Genomic DNA, 18,992 nt, shown 5'->3' on the forward strand with positions numbered 1-18,992 from the left:
ATTGAATAGAATTGGGGAGAAGAGGAGTTTGTGACACAACTTGACAAGAAGAACGGATCGGTTGGTAGCACATGTTCTGAGGCATCAAGGGATCACAAGTTTAGCATTGGAGGGCAGCGTGGCGGGTAAAAATCGTAGAGGGAGACCAAGAGATGAATACACTAAGCAGATTCAGAAGTATGTAGGTTGCAGTAAGTACTGGGAGATGAAAAAGCTTGCACAGTATAAAGTAGCATGTAGAGCTGCATCAAACCAGTCTCAGGACTGAAGACAACAACAACAATCAATATGCATCACACATTACCTTTTCGCTGTTTCTGAAACGTTCCCGAAAACTGTGGGGGTTTTCCGAACCCCAGATGCGAATGTTGTGCTTATTTACATTCCCGCATGTGAATAATGTTGTTACGTCAGAGGAAATGACATTTCCTAGGCAGCTGGACTTTTGCCCAATCCGTTCAAACTTTTCAAGAACAAATTCGTAGCTAAGCTTCAATGATTGCACAATTTGAACTTTGTAATCTTGCAAGTTAGGTCGTTTATGCACAACTTTGCGATCTGTTCGGTGAGGGATGTTTAACTCTCATGATGCTCGACGTACTGACTCTGATGGGCTTCTTTGGAAGGCCTCTATCATCTCCGCTAATATTTCGTCAGACGTGCACCTTCCGCCAGGACCTGAATATTTGTTTGTATTCCCAGTGGCTAGGAACTTGTCATACCAAGACTTAATCGTGTTAACGTCTGATGGTTCCCATTAAAATTCACGTCGAAAATTTCCTCGAACAGTGATTTCTTTTCTGCATACCAACAACACATTGCGCCCTGGCTTAAGGTGTAGTCACTTCTGGTAATTATTAAGCATTTCAAGCAAAACAAGAGGAATCATTTAGAAAACAGCTATGCGTAACGTTTTGAAATACTTCCAATCCATATGTGGCATACAGCAAACCAGTGCTTAACAGCATTGGTTAAAAACAGTCTTGGTTGCAATTTTATTTTTTTATTTTTTAACTACGCGTTTCGCCTTATTTAGGCATCTTCAGGTTGATCTTAATTTGGATCGTTCTAAGAAATACCAAATTAAGATCAACCTGAAGATGCCTAAATAATGCGAACCGCGTAGTTGAAAAAAAACTAAAATTGCAACCAAGACTGTTTTTAACCAATACTGGTAACTTTTTGTGGGAGTCTGGAAGGTTTCCTCCAGTTATCGGTTGATAGCAGTACCAGCACAGCAGGGTCACGTTGGCTGATGTTACAAAGCCAGATCAGTAAACCGTCCAGACTATTGCCCCTGCAAATATTGAAAGACTTCCTGTCCCTCTCCAGAAAACCAAAGTTATTCTCTCCACAGATACTCCTCTGTTAAGGTTGTACCCTCGGTAGAGTTGTCTGTATCGTGGAGTATGCAAGCCAGCCCACTTCTGAAAATTTCATGGTTCACGGATCCTCAAAGGATCTATGGAATAAAACGTATATCTCACCTAATCTAATGAACGGAACGCCTCAACAGAAAGAAAAGGCGAAGAAGACAGGTCCCTTTAGCCCAGTTTCACTACTTATGTCGTACTCTATGTCATTAAAACACTATGCCGGAATCCGGAACCCAGACCCGGATAATACGTATAATTAGTCACCGAATTTAAAAATTCAAATTGCTACCATTATCTACTCATTATGAACTATAACCTTATGTTAACATTTTAACAAAATAAGACAAATATTACAGTTAGAAACTGTGTGTGTTGTTTGTGTGTCTGTAGATACAGTGTGATTGATGGCACTCAAATACATAGACTTCATTCATCCAGGATTAAAGAATGACAGCACTTGACAACTTTCAATAAAATTTACACATAATTTCAAAGCTTTAAAAAACTTTTCTCTCTAACATCCCAAACAAAATGATGAAAGGAAAAAAAGTTTATCGCTTACTACATTATCGCTCTTCATGTCGTCAGACTTCAGGCATGAAGTTTTAATTTATTATTTATTTACTACTAACTCTTTACTACTAACACAAACCGCAAACGGTATCCACGTACACCACTAAATTTTCCTCTAAAATTATGTCATTTTATGGCGCATAGTTCAAGAGATATAACGTCATAGTCGTTGAGATGCGCGAGAAATTAGCTTTTGCTTGAAATGGAGCACAAATTACCGTCTATATTCGTCCAGTGTAACATAATGAGAACATTTAGGGACGTCAAACAAACTTTAAACATCATTTCAAATCTTTCCTAAACTCATTCTCGTTTACATACTTAAAGGCAAATATATTAAAAAGAAACATGATGCACCACGAAGGACTTATCCGAATGGGACGGAAATCGGTAGATGCGATGTACATGTGTAGACAAACAAATGATTACAATTTCAGAAAAATTGCATAATTTGTTCAAGAGAAAGAGCTTCATAAATTGAGCATGTCAATAACGAGTTGACCCACCACTGACTCTTACGTAAGCATTTATTCTGCTTGGCGTGATAGAGTTACTGGACGTCCGACTGATACCAAGCCAAATTCTGTTCGATTGGCGTGTTAGATATCAAAATCCGCGACTGGTTGAAGGGACCTGCCCATGATGCTCCACACGTTCTCAGTTGGGGAGAGATAGAGTTAGATGTACAATGTAGGCTTTGGTAAGTACGAAGACAAGCAGTAACAACTCTCGCCGTGTGCGGCCGGGCGTTGTCATGCTGAAGTGTAAGCCGAGGACGGTTCACCAAGACGGGCAACAAAACGGAGCGTAGAATATCGCCGACGTACCACGGTGTTGCAAGGGTGTCGCGGATGACAACCAAGCGGGTTGAGAGCTGAGATGAAATGGCATCACAGTCCATCACTCCTGGTTACTGGACCGTATGGCGGACTTTCATTCAGATTGGTATGCCACAGCTGTCCGGGTCGGCTCCAGACAACTCTTCGGTCTGCCGGCGGTCCGGAACCGCGTGACCGCTACGGTCGCAGGTTCGAATTCTGGCTCGGGCATGGATGTGTGTGATGTGCTTAGGTTAGTTAGGTTTAAGTAGTTCTAGGTTCTAGGGGACTGATGATCACAGATGTTAAGTCCCATAGTGCTCAGAGCCATTTGAACCAACTCTTCGGTCGTTACTTGCGTTGACTGGAATAGAATTGTTTTCAGTGATGAACCTGCTTCGAAATTAGCCACGACGACCACCGATGACGTGTCCGGTGACGCCCTGGATAGTGCTGGGATACCAATCTGATTGTCAACCAACATACCGCCCCACAGCCAGGAGTGGTGATGTGGGGTGTAATTTCATTTCATAGCAGGACCAATTTTGTTGTCAGTCGTGGTACCCTTACAGCACAGCAGAACGTCGACAATATTCTACGCCCCGTTTTGTTGCCCTTCAGGGCAAGCCATCCTGGGCCTACATTTCGGAAAGATAGTGCCCGTCCGAACGTAGCGAGAGTTTCTACTGATCGTCTTCCTGCTTGGCAAACTCTACCTTGGCCAACCACATTGAAAAGGGCTGTTTATGGACAACGTGACACACCAACCACTCTGAGGGATCTACGCCGAATCGTCGTTGAGAAGTGGGACAATCTGGATCAAGAGTGCCTTGATGAGTGGATAGCATGCCACGACGAATACAGGCAAGTATCAGTGCAAGAGGACGTGCTACTGGGTATTAGAGGTACCGGTGTGTACAGCAATCTGGACCACCACCTCTGAAGGTCTCGCTATATGGTGTTACAACATGCAATGTGTGGTTTTTATGAACAATAAAAAGGGCGGAAATGATGTTTATGTTGATCTCTATTCCAATTTTATGTATAGGTTCCGGAACTCTCGAAACCGAGGTGATGCAAAACTTTTTTTGATGTGTGTACTTTGTGTAGACGATACCATCGCCGTCTGTATGTGTGCATATCGCTATTCTAAGATTTTTTACATTAGTGTATGGCATTGTAACTGTTTCTAATTTTACGGTATTCTTCTTGTTTTTAAATTTTCTTATCAGTTCTTTGTAAATTGATGTAGTGATGCATTTTATAATCAATTAGCTGTGGTTCATATGGTCCCAAGAAAGCCGTTGGTTATTTACTGAACTTAAATTATAAACAATAATACTGGCAATTTACTATATAAACAATAATATTACAAACAAACATTTGAATACTATAAAATGTAAGCACAGCATGCTTATTGCACTTCCCACATTCCATCCGTCTATGGAACGGAAGGAAATTTCAACATACGGTATTTTTTCAGTGAATTCGAGGTACAATGATGTACATGTAGACGTAAAAACCAATTTTATGGTCATGTGAATCATATTTATTTCAGATCACTGTTCCATGGTCGGTCATAGTGGTTCCATGGTCGACCTTCTTTCAGGAGAATGCTTGCGCTACATATTCATCACTATGCATACAGAGGTCGGTAGTGGCAATATTGTGCCTACCTTTTGTTGAAGAGGACGCCATGAAAGCTGCCAACAGCGTAAAAATTTTTGCTAGCCATCTGTATCTTTTCATGCCAGACAATCCCCAGCTGGAACATTTTACTAGTGACACAGTGGCTCAGGCCACTAACTAGATACTGTGTTTTTAGATGCTTGATGACAGTAACGTAGTTCCATCAAATTCGCAGAATACTAGTCCCAAGTAACGCGTCAAGAATCTCTCGAGCAACAGTGAAAGTTCACAAACCACTTTCTCGTAAACTAAGCAAATACGATATTTATTATGTACACCGCATACCAAGAACTTGTAGTACTCATTCCACGAAAAAACACTGATAGGGTTGTTGATTTGAGCTCTAAAGGTGCATGAAAATCTATTAAACGGGAACAGGTCTGGATCGAGCGTGTACCAAATGCTTTGACTGCAGAGTATAACCTTTTTCGAAAATCGCGTCCTTGAACGAAAATCAAAGAAATGCCTTGGTTCGTGTTCTGAACCCAGCTACAGCTTACATTTCGAATAAAAGTTATCGGCAGCGGCGTCCGTCGTTGTACGGACCCAATCTCGTTCTGCCAACAGCCCTGTCGAAGAGGGCGGAGGAGCTGTCAGACTTCCAGAGAAAACTGTTTCCCTTGGGGTGGGAAACTGACCCTAAAAGTCGGAAGAAGCATCGATGATTGACGGCATCAGGATGCAGAAGGCAACGGAAACCATTACATTAAAAACACCATGTGTATCGACAGGATTTTCTTGTGTACATTAATGATCTCTCATCAGTTACACTGCCAGAAGCAAAGTTCGTTTTGTTTGCAGATGACACAAGTATTGCAATAAATAGTAGTATGTCGAGTGTAGTTTTTGAAAGATCTGCTAAAAATATTCTCATGGATGTTAATAAATGGTTTAAAGCCAACTCACTGACATTAAACTTCGAAAAGACTATATGCAATTCAGAACCTGTAAGAGGTTTCCACCCATCATATGCGTAAAGTATGAAGAAGAGCAGATAGAAGAGGTTGACAGTCTTAAATTTCTGGAATTACAACTTGATAATAAATTCAGCTGGGAGGAGCACACCACAGTACTGCAGAAACGCCTTAACAAGTCTGTATTTGCAATTCGAGAGTTAGCAGACATAGGCGACATAAACATGAAAAAGCTTCCATACTTCGCCTACTTTCATTCCATAATGTCATATGGTATAATATTTTGGGGGACTCTTCAAGTGAAACAAAAGTTTTCAGAGTCCAAAAGCGTGTAATACGTATTATTTGTGGAGTAAATTTACGGACGTCCTGTAGAAACCTCTTCAAAGAACTGGGTATACTAACTACCGCCTCTCAGTATATTTACTCCTTAATGAAATTTGTCCTAAATAATATGTCTCTTTTTCCAACAAACAGCTCAGTTCATACATACAATATCAAGAAAAAAAGTTATCTGCACAAGTACTAAAAGCACTTACTTTAGTTCAAAAAGGGGTCGACTACTCAGGAACACTCATCTTCATTAATTTGCCAGCAAACATAAAAAATTTAGTTACAAATGAAGATCAGTTTAAAAGGAGGCTGAAAGACTTACTAGTGGCCAACTCCTTCTACTCCATTGACGAATTTTTTAATAGAAACAAATGATGTATATACTTATACTATTAGTATTGTTATTTCAGCTTAAAAAAATTGACGAGGATCTCTTCAGCACTGATCTATGGAACGAAAAACTAATCTAATCCAATCTAATCTAAAAATCTAGGACATGTGGCCAGTAAGTGAAAAAGTGTCATGATGATCTCTCAATTGGCAAAAGATGCCGTATTAGACGTCCATTCGGATCTCTGGGAGAGGACTGCTAAGGGGGAGGAAAATATGATTAAAAGAGTGAATAATTAAGAAAGGGTAACATGCAAGTAGTCGGATCACGATATGTTAGAAGTTCGAAACGGTAGGGAAGCCAGAAAATACGAAAATGGAAATGCAAATGCTTCGTCCTAGTGTAGTGGGGTCAGACGAATATAAGATAATATCAACAGTATGAATGAAAGTAGGACAGGTAGTGAGTTATTACGATTAGTTCAGTGGTAGGGTTGTTCTCACAATAGTCGAAAGCAAACTAACGCCAGCAACGAATGTTCAGGAATACACGTCGGTGTCCCAAACAGAAGATGAAGAGACAGAGAAAGTGTGTGGTGATACTGAAGTAATTCAAGATGTAAAAGGAGATGATAATCTAATAATGATGGGTGAATGGAACGCGGTAGTAGGGGTAGTAATAGAGGAAAGAGATACGGGCGATTTTGGAGTTGGTAGTAGGAATGAGAGAGGAGAAAGACTAATTGAGTTCCGCAGCTAATAATAGCGAATACGTTGTTCAAAAATCGTAAGAGGAGGCATACTTGGTAAGGCGACGGAGATATGGAAACGCTCCATGTGCATTACGTTATGGACAGACATAAACTCCAAAATCAGATATTCGATTGTAAGATGTATCCAGAGCAGACATAACATCGGATAAAAGCTTAATAATGATGAAGACTTGGTTGATGTTTGAGAGAATCGTCCAGAAGGCGAATCGTTCAGAAGAATTAATCTACAGGTGGTGGACAAAAATATTGGGATAACACAACGCTTTACCAAGCCTAATATGGTGTATGAAAGCCGTTGTATCTCAATGGAATCTTAATCATTCTTCCTACAAGTGCAGATGACGACGATGGAGGTGGATTAGCGGTCTCGCAACCTCCTCTCCAATGCAGACCACAAAAGCTCACTGACATCGACATCTGGTGAATGTTGTGGCCAGGGGAGAAGCGACAAGTCATCCTCGTGCCTACAAAACCAGTCCAGCTGTATTAACCTGGACTCTGTCGCCTTGCAACACAGCATCACCACTGCGGATAAAACACTGTACCACGGGATGGACCTGATCAGCCAGAATGGTCACATAAATCTTGGCAGTAATGAGAGCTTGCAAAGTAGAGATGGGTCCGCTGGAATATCACAATACGGCTGGCCAAACCATCACCGAACTCCCGCCAAGTCTGATTCTTGGGAGGTAAACTAGCCGGAAGTTGGCAACTGTGTGGAACGAGACTCATCCAACCACATATTTTTTTCCGTTGCTCCATATTCTGGAAGGAATACTTCGTGTTAAGTGATACCAAGGCGGGAATACAGATCAACATACGTGATATCCTCGTTGGCTAAAGATGGAAAGGCAATGCCACTCATTCATTGGCCAACGTTTAATTCGATGGCTTTCAGTTACCCGAAAATGATATGTTAGAAATACCAATCCGTACAGATACTACTCTCAACAAAAAGAGACAGATGAAGCTCTTTATCGAAATTACCGGGCAGAATCTATTTATTTGAGACCCACAGTAATTACGCAGTCTCTCTTCTTTGGGTATTCATCTGTTGAACCTAACTAAAAGACATTAAACTGACATCATTTTAGTTGGCCAAAACCAGCACACATTTCGATGTAATAAACTTCCCTCTTTTCCTTTCCCTTTTTACACATTAGGGCAAACCATTATCGTTTAGAAAAAAAAGTCATTGGAATGCTCTCTCTACAATAAAGATAGAGCTGGTTCCTACTAATTAACATTAATGAACGAAAGAAAATATTCTTACTACCTGCTGTTTACAACCTTAAATATTAAGTCAATCAACCAGCGATGTCATTATTTTGCCAAATCGGTACAAAATTATGATTTTCATTAATATTTTTTCTTTTCTGGTTTCTATTCCTACTACACTGTTCCATTATACAGAGCAGAGGATAATTTATTTTCAGTGACAACAAAAATCAGATTCCACTACTGACTTTCATTTAGAGCGAACGTAGTTATGCTCTTACCAGTCTAAGATGCAGGACAAAATATTAGGAAGTACTCATTATAATTACTTTTTATGAGGAGGTAACTTCCACATCAAAAAGAAATTACCATATCGCTCACCAAAATGTCTCACTGGTCAACTTACCTTCGCTGGACGTAATTATTTTGTCATCATGAGGAGACAAGTTAACATTATGTCACGTCGTACAAGATGAACGCTCACTTTATTTACCCTTCAAGCGACTGCAGCAACGTTGATTAAAAAGCGAGATAACAGAGGTTGTCGTGATCGCGGTTAAAGCTTAGTCGCGTTTGTCTCTGTGCTGCACCAACTTTATTTGCTGGTTAGCAAAACATGTACAACGAAATGGGGATTTGACCGCTGTTAACCGCGAGTAATAGAGGTAAGCGCCCATTATAAGTGCAAAGATAATGATAATCAGTGTCTATTGTACTTACCTTTAAACTCCATGGCTCTTATACGCGCTTTTCAGTCTGTCATCGTAACGTGAGTAGTGTTACTGTGCTACGGAGGGCAAGAAAGGGACACGCAATTTCTCAAAATTTGAAACTGATATCATTCTAGAGCTTTTCGACTGCAAAGCGAAAATTTTATAATGCAAGAAAACGGACGAGGGTAGAGCTAGGGAGGAAGTGGAAGCGTGTTCAAATATAGCAATACAGTTTAATTCCACTATAGGCCACCCAGCAACAATGTCCCATATTAAAACAGTTTTAATCTGCCAGGAAGTTTCATATCAGCGCACACTTCGCTGCAGAGTGAAAATCTCATTCTGGAAACATCCCCCAGGCTGTGGCTGTCTCCGCAATATCCTTTCTTTCAGGAGTGCTAGTTCTGCAGGGTTCGCAGGAGAGATTCTGTAAAGTTTGGAAGGTAGGAGACGAAGTACTGGCAGAAGTAAAGCTGTGAGGAGGGGGAGTGCGTGCTTGGGTAGCTCAGTTGGTAGAGCACTTACCCGCGAAAGGCAAAGGTCCCGAGTTCGAGTCTCGGTCCGGCACACAGTTTTAATGTGCCAGGAAGTTTCATATCAGCGCACACTCCACTGCAGAGTGAAAATCTCATTCTGGAATGTCCCATATTATTAAACTGTGGTCACTGATGGTTTGTCAATTAAAGGAAAGATATGATTTTGTGTTGTGGAAAAGTTCCACATTACATCATTGATAACTCTTTGCGCTGTTGTACTATGTACATTAGCACTGTCATCGATAACTACATTAAATGAACAAGCTGCACATCCACTTAATGCCATTAGATGTCTACTCATGGTCGAGACAGGATCATTCCGGTAAGTAGCAAACTCCTACCTCTCGTTGATTTGATCCAGTAACCAGCACACTGTTTGTTTTGAAAGACGAAATCTGCCTTCAAGCTACCAGTCCCCATACTCCGCGAAAGGATTTCCTCTTTTAAAAATATGTCAATATGGTTGCAGCGGCTGTTTGCATGGTGAAGATATAAGATTTATTCGTCTTCTATGCCATTTAAAACATCAAAACGTGCTGCCTCCTTAATACGGCATTGTTTACTCCATTTTAACCGAGATCAGTTTAAGGTAAATGAGCCTCCAACTTTGGTCAGCTTTAACCACAGTCATCTTTAGCCGGATTAACTCCCTCGTTTAACTTTACCCCTCACAATACCAAAAGTGGGGGGCGGGGGGTGACTTTCTGCCTAAGTTTTGGAAATATAATCTAGTCAGTTATTCTGTACCCTAAAACTTTAAAAAAATCTTTATTGTTTTTAATTAATTCTCCCACCAACTTCCACATATGTTTTAAATTTATCAGTTAAACATAGCCCAAAAATTTAAGTTTCAGTTTCAGATGTCACTTTCTTCCCATTGAACATTTTATTCAATATTTCCAGTTTCAGGGTCTTACTTACAAGTCAAAATCTCTTCAGGAAGTATGTTAAGAGTAAAAGCGAACAAAAATAACGAAATTCCCATTTTTTAAATTTTATTGTGTTCTTCACGAAGTTATTGAAAGTGCATTGGTATTGCTAAAGTTAAAAACATTTTCACGTTCTGTACCCTACTTACCCATCAGTAAATCATAAAAAGTATGTTGTTTATATAATTCAACAACAATTTAAAAAATTTCGGTTATTCAACTTTTTTTGGATGGATGTAAATTACCCTCCCCCCGTCCCCCGTCCCCCACCCTTAGTAAAGTGTGTCATGAAAAATGCGTTAGTACTGCTACGGTTAACCAAAGTTGTTGCAGTCGAATTCTATGATGACTAGGGTTCAATACCGACTTAACTCCATTTAATTTTTAGTTGGCATTGGTGCAGTCGGCATATAAATCTTCAGTCCCTTGCGTTTCTACTTCCTAAGCCGCTGGCCATGGCACCTATGGTGTTTCAACAGTTAATTATGCTTCCACTTCCTTCAGTGCTCATTATTGTACTAATCACCAGATTTCTGAGGATGCTGTTATACAGGGTGGTCCATTGATAGTGACCAACGGGAAAACTACAAAGAACTAAACTTGTCTAGCTTGAAGGGGAAATCAGATGGCGCTGTGGTTGGCCCGCCAGATGGCGCTGCCATTGTTCAAACGGATATCAACTGCGTTTTTTAAAATAGGAACCGCCATTTTTATTACATATTCGTGTAGTACGTAAAGAAATATGAATGTTTTAGTTGGACCACTTTTGTCGCTTTGTGATAGATGGCGCTGTAATAGTCACAAACGTATAAGTACGTGGTATCACGTAACATTCCGCCAGTGCGGACGCTATTTGTTTCGTGTTACATTACTCCTCTTAAAATGGACCGTTTACCAATTGCGGAAAAGGTTGATGTCGTATTGATGTATGGCTATTGTGATCAAAATGCCCGACGGGAGTGTGCTATGTATGCCGCTCGGTATCCTGGACGACATCATCCAAGTGTTCGAACCGTTCGCCGGATGGTTATGTTATTTAAGGAAACAGGAAGTGCTCAGCCACATGTGAAACGTCAACCACGACCTGCAACAAATTATGCCCAAGTAGGTGTTTTAGCTGCTGTCGCGGCTAGTCCCCACATCTGTAGCAGACAGACTGCGCGCCGGCCGTGTGGCCGAGTGGTTCTAGGTGCGTCAGTCTGGAACCGCGCGACCGCTACGGTCGCAGGTTCGAATCCTGCCGCGGGCATGGATGTGTGTGATGTCCTTAAGTTAGATAGGTTTAAGTAGCTCTAAGTTCTAGGGGACTGATGACCTCAAATGTCAAGTCCCATAGTGCTCAGAGCCATTTGAACCATTTTGAACAGATTGCGCGAGAATCGGGAATCTCAAAAACGTCTGTGTTGAGAATGCTACATCAACATAGATTGCACCCATGCCATATTTCTATGCACCAGGAATTGCATGGCGACGATTTTGAACGTGGTGTACAGTTCTGCCATTGGGCACAAGAGAAATTACGGGACGATGACAGATTTTTTTGCACGCGTTCTATTTAGCGACGAAGCGTCATTCACCAACATCGGTAACGCAAACCGGCATAATATGCACTATTGGACAACGGAAAATCCACGATGGCTGCGACAAGTGGAACATCAGCGACCTTGGCGGATAATGTATGCTGTGGCATTATGGGAGGATGGATAATTGGCCCCCATTTTATCGATGGCAATCGAAATGGTGCAATGTATGCTGATTTCCTACGTAATGTTCTGTGGTGTCACCGCCAGACACCACACTTGCTAGGTGGTAGCTTAAATCGGCCGCGGTCCATTTAGTACATGTCGGACCCGCGTGTCGCCACTGTGTGATCGCAGACCTAGCGCCACCACAAGGCAGGTCTCGAGATACGATAGAGCACTCGCCCAGTTGTACGACGACATTGCTAGCGACAATACGGACGAAGCCTTCCTCTCATTTGCCGAGAGACAGTTAGAATAGCCTTCTGCTAAGTCCATGGCTACGACCTAGCAAGGCGCCAATAGCCTTACCTACTTTGAGAGTTATAGTATAAATGTCTCAAGAAGAACACTGTATTCATCTCATAATAAAAGTTAAGTATAAAGCAGCTACGTACTTTTCTTGCTACCATTCAATAGTTATCCTGTTCCAGAATTGACGCCAGTCGGCGTGTGTGTACGCGTGCCTTTCTTTCGACTACCGTGTGGCGTAACAGTCTTGTTACGTCACTACATGTTCTACTGATGTTACTAGAAGATGTTTCACTGCATGACAGAATCGCGATGTACTTCCAACATGATGGATGTCCAGCACATAGTTCGCGTGCGGTTGAAGCGGTATTGAATAGCATATTTCATGACAGGTGGATTGGTCGTCGAAGCAGCATACCACGGCCAGCACGTTCATCGAATCTGACGTCCCCGGATTTTTTCTGTGGGCAAAGTTGAAGGATATTTGCTATCGTGATCCACCGACAACGCCTCACAACATGCGTCAGCGCATGGTCAATGCATGTGCGGCGAACATTACGGAAGGCGAACTACTCGCTGTTGAGAGAAATGTCGTTACGCGTATTGCCAAATGCATTGATGTTGACGGACATCATTTTGAGCATTTATTGCATTTATGTGGTATTTACAGGTAATCACACTGTAACAGCATGCGTTCTCAGAAATGATAAGTTCACAAAGGTACATGTATCAAATTGGAACAACCGAAATAAAATGTTCAAACGTACCTACGTTCTGTATTTTAATTTAAAAAACCTACCTGATACCAACTGTTCGTCTAAAGTTGTAAGCCATATGTTTGTGACTATTACAGCGCCATCTATCAGAAAGCGAAAGAAGTGGTCCAACTAAAACATTCATATTTCATTACGTACTACACGAATATATATACACTCCTGGACATTGAAATAAGAACACCGTGAATTCATCGTCCCAGGAAGGGGACACTTTATTGATACATTCCTGGGGTCAGATACATCACATGATCACACTGACAGAACCACAGGCACATAGACACAGGCAACAGAGCATGCACAATGTCGGCACTAGTACAGTGTATATCCACCTTTCGCAGCAATGCAGGCTGCTATTCTCCCATGGAGACGATCGTAGAGATGCTGGATGTAGTCCTGTGGAACGGCTTGCCATGCCATTTCCACCTGGCGCCTCAGTTGGACCAGCGTTCGTGCTGGACGTGCAGACCGCGTGAGACGACGCTTCATCCAGTCCCAAACATGCTCAATGGGGGACAGATCCGGAGATCTTGCTGGCCAGGGTAGTTGACTTACACCTTCTAGAGCACGTTGGGTGACACGGGATACATGCGGACGTGCATTGTCCTGTTGGAACAGCAAGTTCCCTTGCCGGTCTAGGAATGGTAGAACGATGGGTTCGATGACGGTTTGGATGTACCGTGCACTATTCAGTGTCCCCTCGACGATCACCAGTGGTGTACGGCCAGTGTAGGAGATCGCTCCCCACACCATGATGCCGGGTGTTGGCCCTGTGTGCCTCGGTCGTATGCAGTCCTGATTGTGGCGCTCACCTGCACGGCGCCAAACACGCATACGACCATCATTGGCACCAAGGCAGAAGCGACTCTCATCGCTGAAGACGACACGTCTCCATTCGTCCCTCCATTCACGCCTGTCGCGACACCACTGGAGGCGGGCTGCACGATGTTGGGGCGTGAGCGGAAGACGGCCTAACGGTGTGCGGGACCGTAGCCCAGCTTCATGGAGACGGTTGCGAAAGGTCCTCGCCGATACCCCAGGAGCAACAGTGTCCCTAATTTGTTGGGAAGTGGCGGTGCGGTCCCCTACGGCACTGCGTAGGATCCTACGGTCTTGGCGTGCATCCATGCGTCGCTGCGGTCCGGTCCCAGGTCGACGGGCACGTGCACCTTCCGCCGACCACTGGCGACAACATCGATGTACTGTGGAGACCTCACGCCCCACGTGTTGAGCAATTCGGCGGTACGTCCACCCGGCCTCCCACATGCCCACTATACGCCCTCGCTCAAAGTCCGTCAACTGCACATACGGTTCACGTCCACGCTGTCGCGGCATGCTACCAGTGTTAAAGACTGCGATGGAGCTCCGTATGCCTCGGCAAACTGGCTGACACTGACGGCGGCGGTGCACAAATGCTGCGCAGCTAGCGCCATTCGACGGCCAACACCGCGGTTCCTGGTGTGTCCGCTGTGCCGTGCACGTGATCATTGCTTGTACAGCCCTCTCGCAGTGTCCGGAGCAAGTATGGTGGGTCTGACACACCGGTGTCAATGTGTTCTTTTTTCCATATCCAGGAGTGTATATATAAATGGGGGTTCCTATTTTTAAAAAAACGCAGTTGGATATCCGTTTGACCTATGGCAGCGCCACCTAGCGATCCAACCATAGCGCCATCTGTTTTCCCCCATCAAGCTAGACAAGTTTCGTTCTTTGTAATTTATCGTTTGACGCTTATTTCGCGAGATATTTGGCCCAGTCACGATCAATGGACCACCCTGTATAGTTTTCAGTTAAGGTAGGTAATAATTAATTTCATATGAGACAGTATTTGCACTATCAACAACATTTCACATAAAATCTTATAAATTTATTTACTTATCAATCACAAAAATATCAAGCCATAGAGTGGATGCGTCAACCGACTCCGGTCCTCTTAAATAAACTTAGTCTAGCACTACAATGGCCTATTAATTTCTTCTGATTTTTACTTATGTATAGCAACAAGTCAGTCATATATTATCACATACTGAATGATAACCTTTACAAAGAAAGGTTGAACTACAGCCCCTCAGTATGATTTCACCTATGTCACGAAATCAGGGTTTTATTCCGTTATTGTCTTAAAGTATTTAGTGGTACCCTGTTGTATACCCATTGCATAATTAATCATCATTATACCACGTAAGGAATTGCTGTTAGTAAGCCTTATGTCCTCCTTCCACCTCCATTAACTATTTGTATCTACTAGAGAAGATTTTTAAAAATATCCACGTGGGAATACAGTCCTTTCATCGTCTTGCTTGTTAAATATGCTGAAAGATAACTTCCCTTACGTTACTTGTTGACTCTAAACTGTCCCGACCAATTCTTCGGTTCGTTGTTTGTTGTCATAGTTAATGTTGCGAGGGTTGTTTTCAAAAAATGGCTCTGAGCACTATGGGACTCAACTGCTGTGGTCATCAGTCCCCTAGAACTTAGAACTACTTAAACCTAACTAACCTAAGGACATCACACACATCCATGCCCGAGACAGGATTCGAACCTGCGACCGTAGCAGTCGCACGGTTCCGGACTGCGCGCCTAGAACCGCGAGACCACCGCGGCCGGCGAGGGTTGTTTTCTTCGCCATTTCACGCTAGTAGTACTATATCGTCCTGAAACTTCGAGTAACTGTATATAATTTACTTTTTCGTCCATGTTTAAGTTATGATCAGAGCGCTGTCCTAGATCGAGATCACAGCAACTAGTTGCGTTTCCGTCACCGTCTTATTAACATAAAGTCGGCAGTATTCTGCGTGCTGGGTGTGTAACACAGTGGCTCCGTTATTGGTTGCGTCACCCGAATCACATTTTTGTCTTGTGACTATGTTTACCATTTATAGCTGGGACCCCGTCGGGACACTCTGAGACGGGGCTTTAGAAATGAAGAAAAATTTTATTTAACATACTTACTTTTTATGAAAAACACAATTACATGGATCTTGTTGTGGCAGAAGTAGTTGATACACCATATTTCTCGAAAGATTTCATCTCTTTCAGAAACTGTTTTTTCCCGTTTACGTATTTATTTCAGTACTCGAGCCAGGCTCGTAACAGTATTTTGCATAATCCTGACAAATCTGGGGCTTGTCGGGACGTTGGAACAAAAAGGTCCATAATGGTGACGGTCCCGGTGTATTGGGACGCATGGCCATCCCTACTCGCGACGTACCGCAACAACCGCAGCGGCAAAAAATGACCCCGCCGCACCTGATGTAGTTTTTGTTTTGGTGATTATGTAGACTGAAGAACCAAAGAAATTGGTTCACCTGCCTAATATTGTATGGGGCCCCCGCGAGCACGCAGAAGTGCCGCAGCACGACGTCGCATGGACTCGACTAATGTCTCCAGTAGTGCTGGAGGGAACTGACCATGAATCCTGCAGGGTTGTCCATAAATCCGTAAGAGTACGAGGGGATGGCAAACTCTTTTGAACTCCACATTGCCTGGCGTCCCAGATATGCTCAATAATGTTCATGTCTGGAGAGTTTGGTGACCAGGGGAAGTGTTTAAACTCAGAAGAGTGTTCCTGGAGCCGCTCTGTAATAACTCTGGACATGTGGGGCGTCGCATTGTCCTGCTGGAATTGCCCCAGTCCGTCGGAATGCACAATGGACATGAATGGATGCAGGTGATCACACAGGATGCTTGCGTACGTGTCACATGCCACAGTTGTATCTAGTCGTATCAGGGGTCCTTTACCACTCCAACTGCAAACGCCCCTCACCATTACAGAGCCTCCACCAGCTTGAACAGTCCCCCTGCTGAGATGCAGGGTCCATGAATTCATGAGGTTGTCTCCATACCCGCACACGTCTATCCGCTCGACACAATTTAAATCGAGACTCGTCTGACCAAATGGCTCTGAGCACTATGCGACTTAACTTCTGAGGTCATCAGTCGCCTAGAACTTAGAACTAATTAAACCTAACTAACCTAAGGACACCACACACATCCATGCTCGAGGCAGGATTCGAACCTGCGACCGTAGCGGACGCTCGGTTCCAGACTGTAGCGCCCAGAACCGCACGGCCACTCTGGCCGGCCTCGTCTGACCAGGTAACATGTTTCCAGCCATCAACAGTCCAATGTCGGTGTTGACGGACCCAGGAGAGGAGTATTGTGTCGTGCAGTCATCAAGTGCACACGAGAGGACCTTCGGCTCCGAAAGCCGATATCGATGATGTTTCGTTGAATGATTCGCATGCTGACACTTGTTGATTGCCAAGGATTGAAATATGCAGCAATTTACGGAAGGGCTGCACTTCTGTCGTCGTTGGTCACGTTCTTGCGGATCTTTTTCCGGCCGCAGCGATGTCGGAGATTTGATGTTTTACCGGATTCCTGAGATTCACGGTACACTCGTGAAATGGTCGCACGGGAAAATCCCGATTTTATCACTACCTCGGAGATGCTGTGTCCCATCGCTCGTGCGCCGACTATAACATCACGTTCAAATTCACTTAAATCTTGATAACCTGCCATTGTAGCAGAAATAACCGATCTAACAAATGCGCCCGACACTTGTCTTATATAGGCGGTGCCGACCACAGCGCCGTATTCTGCCTGTTTCCATATATATGTGTTTGAATACGCATGTCTATACCAGTTTCTTTGGCGCTTCAGTGTGTAATGCGTATGAATACCTGAAACGCCGTGTGTTTTAGATACTTTCGTTTAACAAAACAGAAGAAATAGTCGAGTTTAATAGCATTCCATTCCTATTCTATGTCACTCATCTCTGTACTAAGCCGATACTGCACACTAGCTTGGACTCGGGTAGATCTTGTTTCAGTGTTTTGTGTATTTGTCCTCAATGGTTCGTTATTGTCGGTACTGAAGTTATTTGTTCGGTACATACCGTACTTCAGGTAACTGCTCGGTTTTACCTTTAACCCGTTCAGTGATGTGTGCAATCTGACTAGACAAACCAGTTTGGTTTTGAATTACGGTAATAAAATCATTTACCAAACTGTCTTATTTTTTAATTATAATAGCGAAATCTTTAGCCAAACTGTCATAGCACCGAAATCTTTAGCCAAATTATCTGTCTACTTTTTAATGTTTCTTTATTTATTCGTCAAGCCACTTATTTTATTCGTCATACCAGCCGTCACAGTTTCTAGTCTTCGGAGCATTTGTGTAGTAGGAACTGGCGTCGTAGCTTTGTTAGTAGCAGGTGATGTTACCACTCTTGATGAAGCAGTTAGGTTATTTACATTCTCTGTGGCGAATTCGCCTTCTGGTACTTAATACAGTGCCGCGCGGGATTAGCCGAGCGGTCTTAGGGCGCTACAGTCATGGACTTTGCGGCTGGTCCCGGCGAAGGTTCGAGTCCTCCCTCGGGCATGGGTGTGTGTGTTTGTACATAGGATAATTTAGGTTAAGTAGTGTGTAAGCTTGGGGACTGATGGCCTTAGCAGTTAAGTCCCATAAGATTTCACACACATTTGAACTTAATACAGCCTCTCTCTGTATCTGACGATTCCATCATTGTAACCTGTGGTCTAGTTTTTACCATACTAATGTACGAGGATAACTGGTTTAAGTTACGGCTGTTTGTATCGCAATTAACACGTAAACAAGTCACAGATGGTGCTCGCGCACAGCACAATGTCGTGGATGAAACAGCTTTCTTTGAAAACGACGGCTCGTCGCTAATACGATCAGCGTGAGCTTAATAATGGACACTCGCCACCTTGAGATCAACTTACAAAAATTAGAATAATTACAATAGGTAATTCTACATACCAGTTGGGACCCAGACAAATAGATTTTTCTACCAAGGAGAGCGATACAACCATTCGCTCCTGAATGTATATAACAATACCCTACTTTGCGTTGTTATAGAAGACACTGTCGTGATTTCAATAACAATTTTCTTTATTCTGTAATTTAGCAGGTTCGATCCTTTTGTTTATTTTACTTCATTATTTCTTGAGTATTGCTATAACATTTCCTCGTACATATTTGTTCGTCTGTTCAGT

The sequence above is a fragment of the Schistocerca serialis genome, chromosome 8, assembly GCF_023864345.2.
Source record: "Schistocerca serialis cubense isolate TAMUIC-IGC-003099 chromosome 8, iqSchSeri2.2, whole genome shotgun sequence".
In the NCBI taxonomy this organism is placed as follows: domain Eukaryota; kingdom Metazoa; phylum Arthropoda; class Insecta; order Orthoptera; family Acrididae; genus Schistocerca; species Schistocerca serialis.